This window comes from Gorilla gorilla, chromosome 16 (assembly GCF_029281585.2).
Source record: "Gorilla gorilla gorilla isolate KB3781 chromosome 16, NHGRI_mGorGor1-v2.1_pri, whole genome shotgun sequence".
NCBI classification, from domain to species: Eukaryota; Metazoa; Chordata; class Mammalia; order Primates; family Hominidae; genus Gorilla; species Gorilla gorilla.
Window position 1 is genome coordinate 50495291 of NC_073240.2, and position 16856 is coordinate 50512146.

A 16856-nucleotide genomic window follows, 5' to 3' on the forward strand; every position below is an offset into this window, starting at 1 on the left:
ATATCATATAGCTTGGGCATGTAGTAAATTATACCATCTAGGTTTGTGTGTTACTTTTTACTGTACTATAAATATCATTATTTTAGAGTATGTGCCTTCTATTTAGAAAAGAAAAAAGTTAACTATAAAACAGCCTCAGACTCGTCCTTTGGGAGGTATTCCAGAAGAAGGCATTGTTATCACAGGAGAGGACAGCAGGTTTGTGTAAGTATGCCCTATGATGTTCACACAACAAAATTGCCTAATGACGCATTTCTCAGAATGTATTCCCATTGTGATGTGACACATGATTGTATACCTGTATCTATATTTTATCTATCTTATCTATCTATCTGAAAGGTATAAATAGAACAAACAGCTATGAACCTAATACTCAGCTTAAGGAATAAAACATTATTAATGCAGCTGAATCCTCCTATACCTCCCAGTCACATCTCCCTTTATATTGAGTATTTTATACATAACCTTTCAGATTCTCTCTCCCTCACATGTCTCCTGACCCTTGGCTGTTCCATGTGAGCTGCCAGTGCCACTGCAGTACGCTCAGGGCAGCGGTTCCACTGCGTGAGTTCCAGCAGGCAAGCACTAGAAATCCCTAGATCTTCTTACTACTTCCAGATTTGAATGAAGCTATCATGCCACAGAGCACTGGAGATGCCTTCCACAGCAGTTGTGTAAAGGCCCGGTGAGAGAACCTGGAAGCGTGGAAAAATTAGTTTCCTGACAGCAAATTATGACCGATGAGAGCAAGAAGACTGTAAGAACCTAAAATAATCATTTCTTCTCCCTTCCTTTCTCTAATGGACTGTTCTGAGGATGGTTCTTTGTGCTGCCCGTGCAGTTACATTGCTGTACTTCTCTTCCTTATCCTTTCCTGTCTCATTTTGCCTTTCCTTCACTCTTGCTGCCCTGAGATCCCATCTCCCAATATTTATCCCTGTATTAGGCTCTGTTTTGGGGCCTGACCTGAGATGCCCCCTTTCACTTGCGTCTGTGTGAAGAGAACACCAAACAGGCTTTGTGTGAGCAATAAAGCTTTTTAATCACCTGGGTGCAGGCGGGCTGAGTCCAAAATAGAGTCAGCGAAGGGAGATAAGGATAGGGCCATTTTATAAGATTTGGGTAGGTAAAGGAAAATTACAGTCAAAGAGGGGTTGTTCTCTGGCGGGCAGGAGTGGGGGTCACAAGGTGCTCAGTAGGGGAGCTTTTGAGCCAGGATGAGCTAGGAGAAGGAATTTCACAACATAATGTCATCACTTAGGGCAAGGCCCGGCCATTTTCACTTCTTTTGTGGTGGAATGTCATCAGTTAAGGCAAGGAACAGGCCATCTGGATGTTTACATGCAGGTCACAGGGGATAAGATGGCTTAGCTTGGGCTCAGAGGCCTGACATTCCTGTCTTCTTATATTAATAAGAAAAATAAAACAAAATAGTGTTGAAGTGTTGGGGTGGCAAAAATTTTGGGGGTGGTATGGAGAGATAATGGGCGATGTTTCTCAGGGCTGCTTCGAGCGGGATTAGGGGCGGCATGGGAACCTGGAGTGGGAGAGATTAAGCTGAAGGAAGATTTTGTGGTAAGGGGTGATGTTGTGGGGTTGTTAGAAGAAACATTTGTCATGTAGAATTATTGGTGGTGGCCTGGATATAGTTTTGTATGAATCAAAAATCTAAATGGAATAAGAGAAGGAGAAAAACAGGTATTAAAGGACTAAGAATTGGGAGGATCCAGGACATCTAATTAGAGAGTGTCCAAGGGGGTTCAGCATAATTACTTGCTTGGTTGGCAAGTTTTTAGGCTCTATCCTTGAGTTTTTTATGTTGTCATACACCAGGCCAGATTGATTTAGGTAAAAACAACACTCTTCATTAAAAAATATACAGAGTCATCCTTTTTCAGCAGTAAGTCAAGGCCACGGCAGTTTTGGAGGACAACTGCAGCTAAAGAGTCGACTTGAAGTTTGCAATATGCCCATGATGCTAGCAGAGAAGTCATTAGAGAGGCTATGGAAGGTCGTGAAAGAGGTTGAAATGCCTGCTATTCCAGTACTGAGAGCAATAGTGGAGGCAGACAGTCTTAAACTGACAAGCAAGGGAATTAGTGGAATAACTCTTTTTTGTCATGTTGGTGTCATGAGGGGAACGGGGAGCTCTTCAGTCCTATTTGCAAATTGAATTTTGGGAGTAAGGAAAACTAGTGTGCATGTGCCTGTCCAATTAGCAGGTAGACACATATAGGTAGAGGATCCACAGAGGAAGAACAGACCTTGTGCAAGGCAAAACTAGAGATGAAAGTAAAAAGATGAGAAGGAATGCTGAAAGGGGTGTCTTGTACCTAGACTCCTAGGGATGCAGCTAGGGCGGCAGCCGTCGGAGGTTTTAATGGGGACTGATGAGGTAACGGCATAGAGGGGGAGGTTCAATTTTCATGGTGTGTGAGAAAATGTTGAGTGTCTACGAGCAACCTTTCACTGTTATTTTTGGGGCTGGGTATAAGTAAACAAGAAGAGGGCTTTGGAGATGAAGAGTAAAGGAACATAGAGAAGTTGAAAGGTTACCTAGGGGAATTCCAGTGGGTCTTTGCCGAGAGATACATAAAAGAGCGGCCAAAGGAATAGTAGTTTGTGTTGTGAGAAGTCTAAATATGGGGGGAGTAGAGTTGATATAAGGAGAAAGGTTTTTAAGTAAGTGCAGAGGAGGGCGGCAGCTTGCTGATGTGAAGTGTCTGGGGAGGTCTTGCTGGACCTGTCTAGAAAGTAAATGAGTTCTTCAGGAGGGTAAAGGTGAGGGCTGTTAAAGGAAGTTCGGAGGTGTAGGGAGACAGGAGATGTTGCCTAGTCTGCATGTAAGGCGGGGACAGCTGTGTAGGCACTGGAAGAAAGGGAAATGCAAAGCCAGTGGTTGTTCGCTAAGGAGGGATTAGAAACAGCTAGGAGAGAATGAGTAAGATTGATCGTGTGGTGGAGATAGCTGGGAGGTAGAGGGTGGCATAAGAATGGGAATGAGAATAAGAGTGAGTATAAAAGTAAAGAATAGAACTTCATCAGGGTGAAACTATCGGAGGGTCCCCTGCCAGCAAAGATCATCTATCCACTCTAAGAGGGAGTTAAGAGTTGCCAGTCCTGGGCGAGGGAAAATCCTCGAGCTTGATGTGTAGGGAAGGGAGGGGGCCTGAATAATCCCTGAGGAGTAGTAGAATAGCAGATGGAACACTGAGAAGTTATTTCCTTGAGGATAGATTTCCACAATGGAAAGGAAATGAGAAGTTCTAAGAGGCGGACTGTTGGCTTGTACTATAGCATAGCCTGCCTTTGCTGGTGTGTGGCGATTAGGCCTGGTGGAACTATTATCAATAAACCAAGTGTGTTCAGGGTGAAGAACAGAAAAGATGGAAATATGGGGAAATGGGGTGAATGTCAGGTGGATCAGAGAGATACAGTCATGGGGGTCAGGTGTGGTATCTGGAATACTGTGAGAGGCCAGATTGAAGTCCGGGCCAGGAACAATGGTAATTGTGGGAGACTCAACAAAGAGTGAGTACAGCTGAAGGAGCCGGGGAGCAGAAAGTATATGTGTCAGGTGTGAGGAAGAAAATAGATTTTGGAAGTTATAAGAACTGTAGAGTGAGTTGAGCACAGTTTGTGATTTTTAGGGCCTTTAAAAGTATTAAGGCAGCGGCAGCCGCTGCACGCAGACATGAAGGCTAGGCTAAAACAGTAAGGTCCAGTTGTTTGGACAGAAAGGCTGCAGGACGCGGTCCCGGCTCTTGTGTAAGAATTCTGACTTTACTAACCATGCCTAGGAAAGAAAGGAGTTGTTATTTTGTAGAAGGGATTGGGGTTTGGGAGATTAGCCAGACACGATCAGCAGGGAGAGCACGTGTGTTTTTATGAGAATTATGCTGAGATAGGTAACAGATGAGGAAGAAAGTTGGGCAATGGGGGCTGTCTGTGAAGCCTTGCGGCAGTACAGCCTAGGTAATTTACTGAGCCTGGTGGGTGTCAGGGTCAGTCTAAGTGAAAGCGACGAGAGGCTGGGATGAAGGGTGCAAAGAAAGCGTGTTTGAGATCTAGAACAGAATAATGGGTTGTGGAGGGAGGTATTGAGGATAGGAGAGTACATGGGTTTGGCACCACAGGGTAGATAGGCAAAACAATTTGGTTGATAAGGCACAGATCCTGAATGAACCTGTAAGCCTTGTCTGGTTTTAGGACAGGTATAATTGGGGGAATTGTAAGAGGAGTTTATAGGCTTTAAAAGGCCATGCTGTAGCAGGCAGTGATAACAGACTTTAATCCTTTTAAAGCGTGCTGTGGGATGGGATATTGGCATTGAGCGGGGTAAGAGTGATTAGGTTTTAATGGGATGGTAAGGGTTGCATGATCGGTCGCTAAGGAGGGAGTAGAGGGGTCTTATACTTGTGGGTTAAGGTGGGGAGATACAAGGGGAGGATGTGAAGAAGGCTTTGAACTGGGGGAAAAGGCGGCAATAAGGTGTGGCTAGAACCCAGGAATAGTCAGGGAAGCAGATAATTTAGTTAAAGTGTCTCGGCCTAATAAGGGAACTGGGCAGGTGGGGATAACTAAAAGGAGTGCTTAAAAGAGTATTGTCTAAGTTGGCACCAGAGTTGGGGAGTTTTAAGATGTTTAGAAGCCTGGCCGTCAATACCTACAACAGTTATGGAGGCAAGGGAAACAGGCCCTTGAAAAGAAGGTAATGTGGAGTGGGTAGCCTCCGAATTGATTAAGAAGGGGATGGACTTACCTTCCACTGTGAGAGTCACCTGAAGCTCGGCATCCCTGATGGTTTAGCGGGCTTCTGAGGCATTCGGGCAGTGTCAGCCTTCAGCCGCTAAGCCGAGAAGATCTGGGAAGGAGTCAGAGAGCCTTGGGCCAGAGTTCCAGGGGCTCTGAGAGTGGCTGCCAGGTGAGTTGAACAGTCCGAATTTCAATGGGGTCCCACACAGATGGGATGTGGCTTAGGAGGAATCCTGGGCTGCGGGCATTCCTTGGCCTGGTGGCCAGATTTCCGGCACTTGTAGCAAGCTCCTGGGGGAGAACGTTCTGGAGGAACGCCTGGCCGCGGTGGTTCAGGCATTTGGAAGTTCTTGTGTGCTGGAGATGTGGCTGGGGTTTGTCTCACAGTGGAGGCAAGGAATTGCAACTTTTTTCTATTATTGTACACCTTGAAGGCGAGGTGAATTAAGTCCTGTGGTGGGGTTTGAGGGCCAGAATTTAATTTTTGGAGCTTTATTTAAAGTCGGGAGCGGATTGGGTAATAAAATGTATATTGAGAATAAGACGGTCTTTTGACCTTTTAGGGTCTAGGGCTGTAAAGCGTCTCCGAGTTGCTGCCAAATGAGCCATGAACTGGGCTGGGTTTTTCATATTTGATGAAAAAGAGCCTAAACGCTAACTGATTTGGGACAGGTCGGATAAAGAAAAAGGAGCATTAACCTTGACTATGCCTTTAGCTCCAGCCACCTTTTTAAGAGGAAATTGCTGGGCAGGTGGGGGAGGGCTAGTCACAGAACGAAACTGTAAGCCGGACCGGGTGTGAGGAAGGGAGGTGATAAAAAGATTATAGGGTGGAGGAGCGGAGGCTAAGGAAGAATTGGGACCTAGCTCGTCCTGGCGAGGAGCAGCCTTGGGAGGAGGGGAGAGGTCAGATGGGTCTGTAGAAAAGGAAGATTAGAAAGACTCAGCGACACTTGGGGTTGGGACTGAGGGGACAGGCGAGAGGGAAAGAAGGAGGATTTGGGACGAGTCGCATTGCGAACAGAGACTAGGTAGGGAACAATGTGTAAAAGAATGCCTGGATGTCAGGCACCTCAGACTGTTTGCCTATTTTACGACAAGAATTATTTAGATCTTGTAGGATGGAAAAATTGAAAGTGGCGTTTTCTGGCTATTTGGAACCGCTGTCGAGTTTGTACTGGGGTCAAGTGGCATTGCAGAAGAAAATAAGGCATTTAGGTTTAGGTCAGGTGTGAGTTGAAGAGGTTTTAAGTTCTTGAGAACACAGGCTAAGGGAGAAGAGGGAGGAATGGAGGGTGGAAGGTTGCCCGTAATGAAGGAGGCAAGCCCAGAAAAAAGAGAGAGTAGAGACATGGAGAGAAGGGGTTGGGGGGTTCTTGCCCTCCAGAAAAGCGGAAAAGGGGTAGAGCACAGAGAGAAGGGGTCGGGGGGTTCTTACCCCTTAGAAAAGCAGTACTTGCCACTAAGGGTGAAGGAGAAGGGGTTAGGGAGTTCTTGTCCCCCAGAAAAGCAGAGAAGGGATAGAGACACGGAGAGAAGGGGTTGGGGGATTCTTGACCCCCAGAAAAGTGATACTTGCCGCTAAGGTTGAAGGACCAAGGCAGGCGTCCCCGCGTGGTCAGACACCTCTGAAATGTGGTTGAATAATCAGGCAGGCGTCCCTGCGTGATTAAACACCAAGGGAAGACTTCCTGAGTCTGGGACTGGCGCCGGAGTTTTGGGTCCACGGATAAAACGCGTCTCCTTCGTGTCTACCAGGAAAGGAAAGGAACTGAAATTAAGAGAAGGGAGAGATTGAAGTGTGGCACCAAGACTGCAAGGAGAAAGAGGTTGAGGGATAGTGAGAGAGGTTGGAGAAGAGAGTAAAAAGAGGCCGCTTACCGGATTTAAAATTGGTGAGATGTTCCTTGGGCTGCTTGGTCTGAGGACCCGAGGTTGTAGGTGGATCTTTCTCATGGAGCAAACAGCAGGAGGACAGGGGATTGATCTCCTAAGGGAGGTCCCCCGATCCGAGTCATGGCACCAAATTTCACTCATGTCCATGTGAAGAGACCACCAAACAGGCTTTGTGTGAGCAATAAAGCTTTTTAATCACCTGGGTGCAGGCTGGCTGAGTCCGAAAAGAGAGTCAGCGAAGGGAGATAAGAGTAGGGCCGTTTTATAAGATTTCGGTAGGTAAAGGAAAATTACAGTCAAAGAGGGGTTGTTCTCTGGCGGGCAGGAGTGGGGATCACAAGGTGCTCAGTAGGAGAGCTTTTGAGCCAGGATGAGCTAGGAGAAGGAATTTCACAAGATAATGTCATCACTTAGGGCAAGGCCCGGCCATTTTCACTTCTTTTGTGGTGGAATGTCATCAGTTAAGGCAAGGAACAGGCCATCTGGATATATATGTGCAGGTCACAGGGGATATGATGGCTTAGCTTGGGCTCAGAGGCCTGACACCCCCCACCACCCAGAGGTAATAATTATCATAAATTTTAGGTATAATATTTAATTTTTTATGCTTTTATATGTATATGCATAAATCCATAACAACATATAATGTTCTTACATGCTCTCAAAATTTATATACATTTAAAACATAAGGAGACTCTATGTGTCTTTATCAAACTTGCCTGTAAAATCTAATGTTATATTCGTGAAAATTACTCATATTGAAAGATACCATTCTAGTCCATTTTCACTCCTGTAGTGTATTTCATAATTTATCTATTTTCTTGTTGGTGTACTTTTGAATTGTTTCCAATCTGCTGCTCCCATAAGTAATGCTGTAAAGAACACTCTTACACATGTTTTCTTGTGCAAATGTGACAGAATTTCTCATGGAATTGCTAGGCCACAGGGCACGTGCATATTGAACTTTATTAGGTATTGCTGCATTGCTCTGCAGTCTGTATAATCCCCACCTGCAATACATGAAAGTTCTCATTGTATCCTTGCTAACATTTTATATTTCAGGTTTAAGCATTTATCATTCTGATAGTCGTGATATAATGTGTCACTTTGTTTAATCTGCCATTGTTGAAGTTCAATATCTTTTCAAGAGCTTACTGGCTATTTGGATTTCCTCTTCCTTCATCCATTTTCAATTGGATTGTTTTCTTATTGACCGACCGGAGTTCTTTCTGTGTTCCACGTACCTATTAGTCCCAGTTTGAGGCTTGTAGTTTCCGTCTGTTTATGGTGTCTTTTCATTCAGAAAATTTCTAATTTAGCCAGATTTTATTGTAAGCAATTGATGAATATATTTAATGAATTTTACTATTGTATTTCCTAAGAAATTCTAACAATACAAAGACAGTGTCCTGTATTAACTATTTTCTACATGTTTTACAGATTTTCTTTTCACGTTTAGGCCTTTAATTCACCTGAAATTGGTTTTTGTGGAGGGTGTGAAATAGGAATTTTATTTGATTCTTTTCATGTAGATAAATAATTGCTCTAGTATCATGTATTGAATAGCCTGTTTTTTCCTTGCTGACCTATATACTGTCTTTGCTTTCACATATGTTCTATATATATATATATACACACACATATATATACACATATATACATATATACACACACATATATATACACATATATATATACACATATATATATATTATATGTCTGTTTCTGGTTTTCCTGTTGTGATCCATTGGACTACTTATTTTTCCCTGTATTAATACAAACTGTCTGTATTATAAGTCTGGTATCTCGTAGATAGAAATGTCTTACTTTGTTCTCTTTTTGCAAAATAATCCTGGAAATTTTTGGCCTTTTGTTTTTTCATCAAAATTTTAAGTAAACTTATAAAAGTTCCATGAAAAAAAACATTTTTTCCATGAAATGTTTTTATTTGAATTGCATTTGTTTATGATTTTATTAGAATTAAATTTCTATTTGATTCATCCCAGACTTTATTACAAAGTAGTTGCTCAGTAAATACTCATTAACTAAATGAAAGAAGGATAACAATTCTAAGTTTCAGGACAATGTGCCCACCATAAGCTTTATGCTTAGAACTGCAAACTAATTTTTAAATTAAGCAAAATAAAATTCAAAAATTAACTGTTGCAAACCCTTCATCATGTAATAAAATCAGAAGGTCTTAATTTTTTCTAAGGGTATTGAACTTAATCATTCATATATTTAAATATAACACATGTAAAGTCCCTAGCACATCTGTTATTATTGTTATACATGATAACAATTCATGGCATGGTTGACTACATCCTAATTCCCTTTTGATATACCACTGTTCTATTTTAATAGCCAAGATCATTAAATGCCTAAGTGTGATTTTTTTAATAGGCTAGGGAAACAAAAATAACTTTTTATTGCCTTAAAAATACTATACTTTTAAAAAAAATGTGTTACTACCTTTTTAATCCATTCATTTGAAATGCTAGTAGCCTCTTATCAAACTATAGCTACTAGTCATGTATGGCTATTTGCTTGCTGAAGTTTAACAGTAGCAGACATAAATCTAAAAGTTACTCTTATGAAACATAAGGTAATCTTTTAAATACCAAAAAAAATTAATACAGATTTCTGCCTCTGTGCTTTTTCTATGAGGTAAATGGATCACCAGTGTGAGCTAATGTGACACGAAGGATTTTCTAAGGCAAGAAAGCAAATACTGACTAGTATCTTTATCTATATAAGCATATCCTAATTGAATGACATAATCCAGGGTTGGAAGTTGCCTTGGTAAGATTTATTACTATTTCCTTCCTCTCTCCCCATTTCACTTCCCCAATAATGTCTCTGTTCCTCATTATGAAAAATAAAGTTCATGTCTGAAAGGCAGTTTTCAAATCCACATGGGTATGCTTTACAGACTGAGATGCAGAAATTGACATGGTCTATTAAATTGATGGGATCATAAATATCCCATTCTTTCCCTGAACGTGCAGACAGAAGGGAGAGATAAAGGGATTCAGATAGTTCAGTGTGTTACAGTCACATTACAAGTGATGAGACAAACATAAGTCAACCTCAAGCTCTTGCCAGGGGATGGTAAATCTAGTGAAGGGGGTTGGGGGTGGGTGGGGGAAACAACCCTCACTTCAGCTTCTAACCTTATTTTACTTTCATTGACTGAAACTGCCCCAGATCTTGTGCCCAAAGGACATGTAGAGCTCCTAGACTCTGAAGCAAGCAGTTTGGGGTTGTAGTAAACTGGCAGAATATATCTCTGAAGTGAATATCACTCATGAAACTGTCTTGAACACTGGAAACAAATGTAATTAATAATTTGGGTTCTCTCCTGCCAGGCTTCAGCTTAGAAATAACTGAAAATTGCCAAATCTAGGAAGCAAGCTCATTCTTGGTGTCTTCATAGCCCAGAAATTAATTGCACACCCTTCTGTTCCACCAGGGTGAAGGGAAGAGTGTTTCTTCTTTGTTTTCTTCTTTGTGCTCATAAATTCTCATCATTTAGCTCCCATTTGTAAGTGAGAACATGTGGTATTTGGTTTTCTCTTCCTGTGTTAGTTTGCTGAGGATAATAGCCTGTAACTCCATCCATGTTCCCACAAAAGACGTAATCTCATTTTTTCATGGCTGCATAGTATTCCATGGTGTCTGTGTACCAAAATTTCTTTGTCCAATCTGTCATTAATAGGCATTTAGGTTGATTCCATGTCTTTGCTATTGTGAATAGTGCTACAATGAATATTCACATGCATGTGTCTTTATGGTAGAATGGTTTATATTCCTCTGGGTATACAACCAGTAATGGGATTGCTGGGTTGAATGGTAGTTCTGCTTTTAGCTCATTGAGTAATCATCATACTGCTTTCCACAATGGTTGAACTAATTAACACTCCCATCAGCAGTGTATAAGGGCTCCCTTTTCTCTGCAACCTCACCAGCATCTGTTATTTTTGACTTTTTAATAATAGCCATTCTGACTGGTGTGAGATGATATCTCATTGCGGTTTTGATTTGCATTGCTCTAATAATCACTGATATTGAGCTTCTTTTTCATATGCTTCTTGGCCACATGTATGTCTTCTTTTGAAAAGTGTCTGTTCATTTCCTCTGCCCACTTTAATGGGGTTGGTTATTTTCTCTTGTAAATTTGTTTAAGTTCCTTATAGATGCTGGATATTAGACCTTATACACCTGAATATTAGATGCATAGTTTGCAAATATTTTTTTCATTCTGTAGGTTGTATGTTTACTCTGTTCACAGTTTCTTTTGCTGTGCAGAAGCTCTTAAGTTTAATTAGATCCCACTTGTCAATTTTTGCTTTTGTTGCAATTGCTTTTGGTGTCTTTGTCATGAAATCTTTGCCTGTTCCTCTGTCCAGGATGGTATTGTTGAGGTTGTCTTCCAGGGTTTTTATAGTTTGGGGATTTACATTTAAGTCTTTAATTCATCTTGAGTTGATTTTTGTATATGGTGTAAGGAAGGGGTCCAGCTTCTTCTGCATATGGCTAGCCAGTTTTATCAGCATCATTTATTGAATAGTGAGTCTTTTCCCATTGCTTGTTTTTGTCAGCTTTGTCAAAGATCAGGTGGTCATAGGTGTGCAGCCTTATTTCTGGGCTCTCTATTCTGTTCCATTAATCTATCTGCCTGTTTTTGTACCAGTACCATGCTGTTTTGGTGACTGCAGCCCTGTAGTATAGTTTGAAATTAGGTCATGTGATGCCTCCAGCTTTGTTCTTTTTGCTTAGGATTGCCTTGGCTATTTGGGCTCTTTTCTTTATTCCTCTCTTCCTCTCTTCTTTTGTGATTTGATTTTTTTTTTTTTTTTTTTTTTTTTGGCAGTGGTATGCTTTGACTTCTTTATCATTTCCTTTTGGGTATCTGCTACAGGTTTTTTTCTTTGTGGTTATAATGAGACTTACATAAATTATAACAGGCTATTTTAGGCTATAAGCAACTTAACATACAAAAACTCTGTATTTTAAGTTCTCCTTCCCTTACATATTACTGATATTACAAATTACATCTTTCTATATTGTGTATTCCTTGACACATTATTGTAGCTATAGTTATTTTTAATAATTTTTTCTTTTTAACTTTATGCTAGAGTTAAGTGATTTTCACACAATTGTTACAGTATTAGAGTATTGTGAATTTGACTATATCTCACCTTTCCAGTGAGTTTTGTACTGTTACATGTTGTTAGCATTTTTCATTACAACGTGAATTTATGAAGCATTTCTTGTAAGGCAGATCTAGTGGTGATAACTCCTTCAACTTTTGTTTTTCTGGGACAGTCTCTATCTCTACTTCATTTCTGAAGGACAGTTTTGCTGAGTATTGTATTATTGGTTGCCAGGATATTTTCTTTCAGTACTTGATTATCCTACTATCTCCTGGCATGCAAGATTTCTTCTGAGATATCTACCTATAGTTTTGTAGTGGTTCTATTGTAAGTGATGAGTTGCTTTTCTCTTACTGCTTTCAAAATTCTTTATTTTTTTAAGAATTGTGTAACAATGTGTTTCAATCAAGATCTCATTATGTTTAATCTATTGGGATTCATTGAGCTTCTTGGATACAGATGTTCATTTCCTTCTCTAGATTTGAAAATGCTTCTGTCATTGTTTCTTCACATAAGCTTTCTGCTTCTTTCTCTTTCTCTTCTCCTTTTGGTACTGCAAAAAAGGCATATATTCATTTGTTTGATGGTGTCCCAAGTTGCATAGGCTTTCTTCACTTTTTTTCTTTTTATTCTTCTGCCTGGCTAATTTTTAAAAACACATCTTTGTGTGTCTTGATTCTTCTGTCTGATGAAGTCTGCTGCTGAAGGTCTCTATGGAATTTTTCAGTACAGTCATTATTGTTCTTCAGCTCCAAATTTCTATTTGGTTTTTGTTTTGTTTTTCTTTATTGAACTTGTCATTGTGTTTATGTATTGTTTTTCTGATATCGTTTAGTTGTCTGTGTTCTCTTGTAGCTTACTAAACTTTAAGATAATTATTTTGAAGTCTTTGTCAGGAAGTTTATAGGTCTTCGTTTCTGAGAGTCAGTTATTGGTACTTTATTTTTTTCCTTTGGTGGTGTCATGTTTCCCTGATTATTTTTGATCCTTGTGGATTTGCAGTAGTGTCTGCATTTGAATAAGTGGGCACCTTTTCCAGTCTTTATAGACTGACATCTCCAGTGAAAGGCCTTCACCAGTCAGCTTGTCCAGAGACTCTGAGCAGAGTAGCCAGCAGGGTCTGCAGGCAGGCTTGCTGTGAAAGTCTCCAAGTCAGCTGGCATAGTGCCTGGGTCAGTGGGTAGGTGATCCCAATGCCTGGGTCCACAGGGACTGGCCTGGTACCTGGATCCATAGAGCTGAGGACCCTAGGGGCCAGCCTGGAAGCTGTCTGTGAGGTCAGCCTGGTGATGGGGCAGGTCTGGAGGCTAGGTCCACTGGTGACAACCTGGATCCCTGAACCATGAGGGCTGGCCTGGAGCCTGGGGCTACAGGGGGTAAACTGTCTCTGGAGGAAACCCAGAGCCTGAGTTCACTGGGGTGGGACTGATGCTGGTGTTCACAGTGGTGGGCCAGCCTGGTACTAGGTGGACCTGGAGCCTGTGGCCATAAGAGTTGTCCTGGTGCTGAGGTAGGCCTAGAAGCTAGGTCTTCAGGGACTGGTCTAGAGCCTATGGCTACAGAAGCCAGCCTGATGTTGGGGTGGACCTGGAACCTGAGGCCATGATGGCTGGCCTGGCACTGTAGTGGGCTTGGAGGCTGGGTCCATGGGGGCTAGCCTTGGTCAGAGTGAGCCTTGTAACACCCAATGTTAGATTATATCACCCCTTGCTTAGAACTCTCTAATAACTTCCCATCTCTCCCTTTCTCTCCCTTTCTGTCCCTCTCTCTCTCTCTCTTTCTCTTTCACACACACACACACACACACACAAATAACAATCCCAAGTCCTTCCCTCAGTCTGCTTACCTGGCCCACAGGATCTAGCCCTTTGACCTTTCCTTTGTTCACTGTGTCCAGTTGCACTTATCTTCTTCCTATAACTTGAACATTATCCACCCTTGGTATGTTTGTACAGTTTCTTCTTTTTCTCTGGAATTTTCTACTTCCAGAAATCTATAATTCATTCCCTTACTTTATTCTAGTTTGAATGCAAATATCACCTTCTCATGGAGGCCTTTCTGAACTTCCCTGTCTAAAATAGGACCATGTACCCCATCATCCTCTATCCTCTGATACTGATCCTGTACTTGACCACTTTGTCCAATGACAGGATTCTGGATTTGCACAGAGTCATAAAACAACCTCACAGGAACATAAGCTGCTGTGCATGGATTCTGAAGCCCTTTCTTTGGACCTTACCCTAGTCTACCCTCAGAGCCATAAACTGGGTTTCATGGCCTTCAGAAGACCCTTCTCTGAAATCTATCCAGCAAAGCAGGATGCTAGGGGCATGGCCAGTTGTGAGAGCCTGGATAGCACACAAGCGACCAAGGACACATATCTTTTGCAATTTGTCTATTTCACCCTCACAGAAACTTTGCCAGGAGGCCTAACAGAGAACACCTTGAAAATGCTTACTTTAGTATACTGTTAAACAATCTCAGAAAAAAAAAATTAAAATACATTTATCTTTTTGAGCCAAATTTCCCGATGGAAAATAGCAAGATGATTTTTCTCTTTATAGCTGTGGTATCAGCTGCAGAGAAATCCCTATGGCAAGTGAGTCTCAATGATGGCTGTTTGCCATTGAGTCAGCTAGAATATCTATAAGCACAGTGAATTCTGCAGTATGCCACACTTATTCCCCTGAAGAATAGATGCACTTATTCTTCTAGTGCTAGGGGATGTCTATCTAGTTCACTGCTGTATCCACAGTGGCTGGGACAGTACTAGACACATGGTAGGTGTTCAGTAAATGCACTGGATGAAAAATGAATATCCTGTTCATTTATTAGTCTTCTCTATGCAATACCAGAAGCTATATGAGACAGCTATTGATGCACAAGTACAAAAGCTCTTCGAGGAACTGGCCAGGGCCCAAACTACAAGATCTGAGGAAAGGCTTGTTTCTACTGTTTGTGTTTATAATGCTGGCTGTGAGGGTTGGTAGAGATTGTGGGGTGTATAATTTGTGAATAGAAAATAGCATGGGTGGAGTGAGAGTTTCTATTTGATGCCACACACAGTTGAAATGCAGCGTCTCCCTGAAACAGTAAAACTGACTTCCCTGGTACAGTTCACATAAAAAGAATGGGACTTACATACCTCAGCCTTTCTAGCTGGGACTTAGAGTAGAGCAGTCTTTGGAGCACTACAGAAAGTTCTGGCTGACATTGACTGCTGCAAGCCTAATAGAAGAATGGCTAAAAGCAAGATGGCTGTGTCTGTTCTTGATGTATACACTGGAAGCCCTGCAGGAGTAGAGGGTGTATGCTCTTGTATTGGCTCCTCTTCTCACCAGTACTACCACACTTGCAGGACCTTATGATAGTTGCAGGGTGCTTAAACCTGCATGCATCCTCCCAGTTCATATCCCAGGCGGTCTCTGCTGGAGAACCATCATCAGAAGATGTTAAAGTCAGAAGGGACTTTAGGGCTCATCCCCTGCAGTTGTGTTTATGCTGGTTCCCTTGCTTTAGCTAGAAGAGCTCTGCTTTTCATCTGTTTTCTTCATTTCACTTGAGAAAGGCAATATATTTCTGAATAAATTATAAACCAGCAAACATACAAGCTCTTTATATTAGAGTCCAGGAAACCCAAGTCCAAAGATGTGTTGAGACGGACTTAAGTCCCAAGGCAGTTAGTGGCAGAATCAAACTATGATTATGGGTATTGTGTCATCAAGCCTAGCTCTGTTTCTCCACTCCATGCATTACTGCCTGTGCCAATCATTTGATGTGGCCATCTTTATTACTTAACTTTCTCCATATGTTAATGTTGTTCTACCCACCAGTTTTTATAGGCCTTAAAAAGCAGAGCATTTCACACCTGTCTTTATACAAACCCCAACCCCAAAGAGCCACAGCCTAGGGATTTACACCTCCTAGGTATTCAGGTGCTTTAGTGCTTGAGTGGTCACAGCTGACTGCTCCTGGCTGCCTACAGCCTGAGAAGCAGAGCCAGCTCCACCCTCTTTTCTTGGCACAGCTCTTACCTCCTTGAGTTCCAGAAATAAGCAGAACTGTGGGGACAGTGGAAGAAGAAGAGTGTCTTTTTGTCCAATCCCATCACTCCTCTGCCCTCTGGTAGGCCACACTCCTCTAGGGTATTTTATCTGGTTCCTCAGAGCAGCACTACTGAAGCCATTCTGCCTGTCCAGGGTTGGGGATAAGTAAAGATGTGATTGCTCCCAAACCAGCTCGGCCCAGTACACATTGTGCTTTTTGGTCCCTGCCTTCCCTCTACCACTTTCCCTTTTTTGGTGGGTGTGAGGAGGATTGTTGGTGGTGAAATACAGGAAGAAGGGATGTGTTAGTTAACCATTGCTGCATTAAAAAATGAATGCTTTTTTTCATATGTTTGTTGGCTGCATAAATGTCTTCCTTTGAAAAGTGTTCATATCCTTCACCCACTTTTTGATGGGGTTTTTTGTTTTTTTCTTGCAAATTTGTTTAAGTTCCTTGTAGATTCTGGATATTAGCCCTTTGTCAGATGGATAGATTGCAAAAATTTTTTCCCGTTCTGTAGGTTGCCTGTTCACTCTGATGATAGTTTCCTTTGTTGTGCAGAAGCTCTTTAAATTAATTAGATCCCATTTGTCAATTTTGGCTTTTGTTGCCATTGCTTTTGATGTTTTATGAAGTCTTTGCCCATGCCTTGTCATCATCACTGGTCATTAGAGAAATGCAAATCAAAACCACAATGAGATACCATCTCATGTCAGTTAGAATGGCAGTCATTAAAAAGTCAGGAAACAACAGATGCTGGAGAGGATGTGGAGAAATAGGAATGCTTTTACACTGTTTGTGGGAGTGTAAATTAGTTCACACAGGAACAGAAAACCAAACACCGCATGTTCTCACTCATAAGTGGGAGTTGAACAATGAGAACACATGGACACTGGGAGGGGAACATCACACACCGGGGCCTGTTGAGAGGTGGGGGGCACCGGGAGGGATAGCATTAGGAGAAATACCTAATGTAGATGATGGGTTGATGGGTGCAGCAAA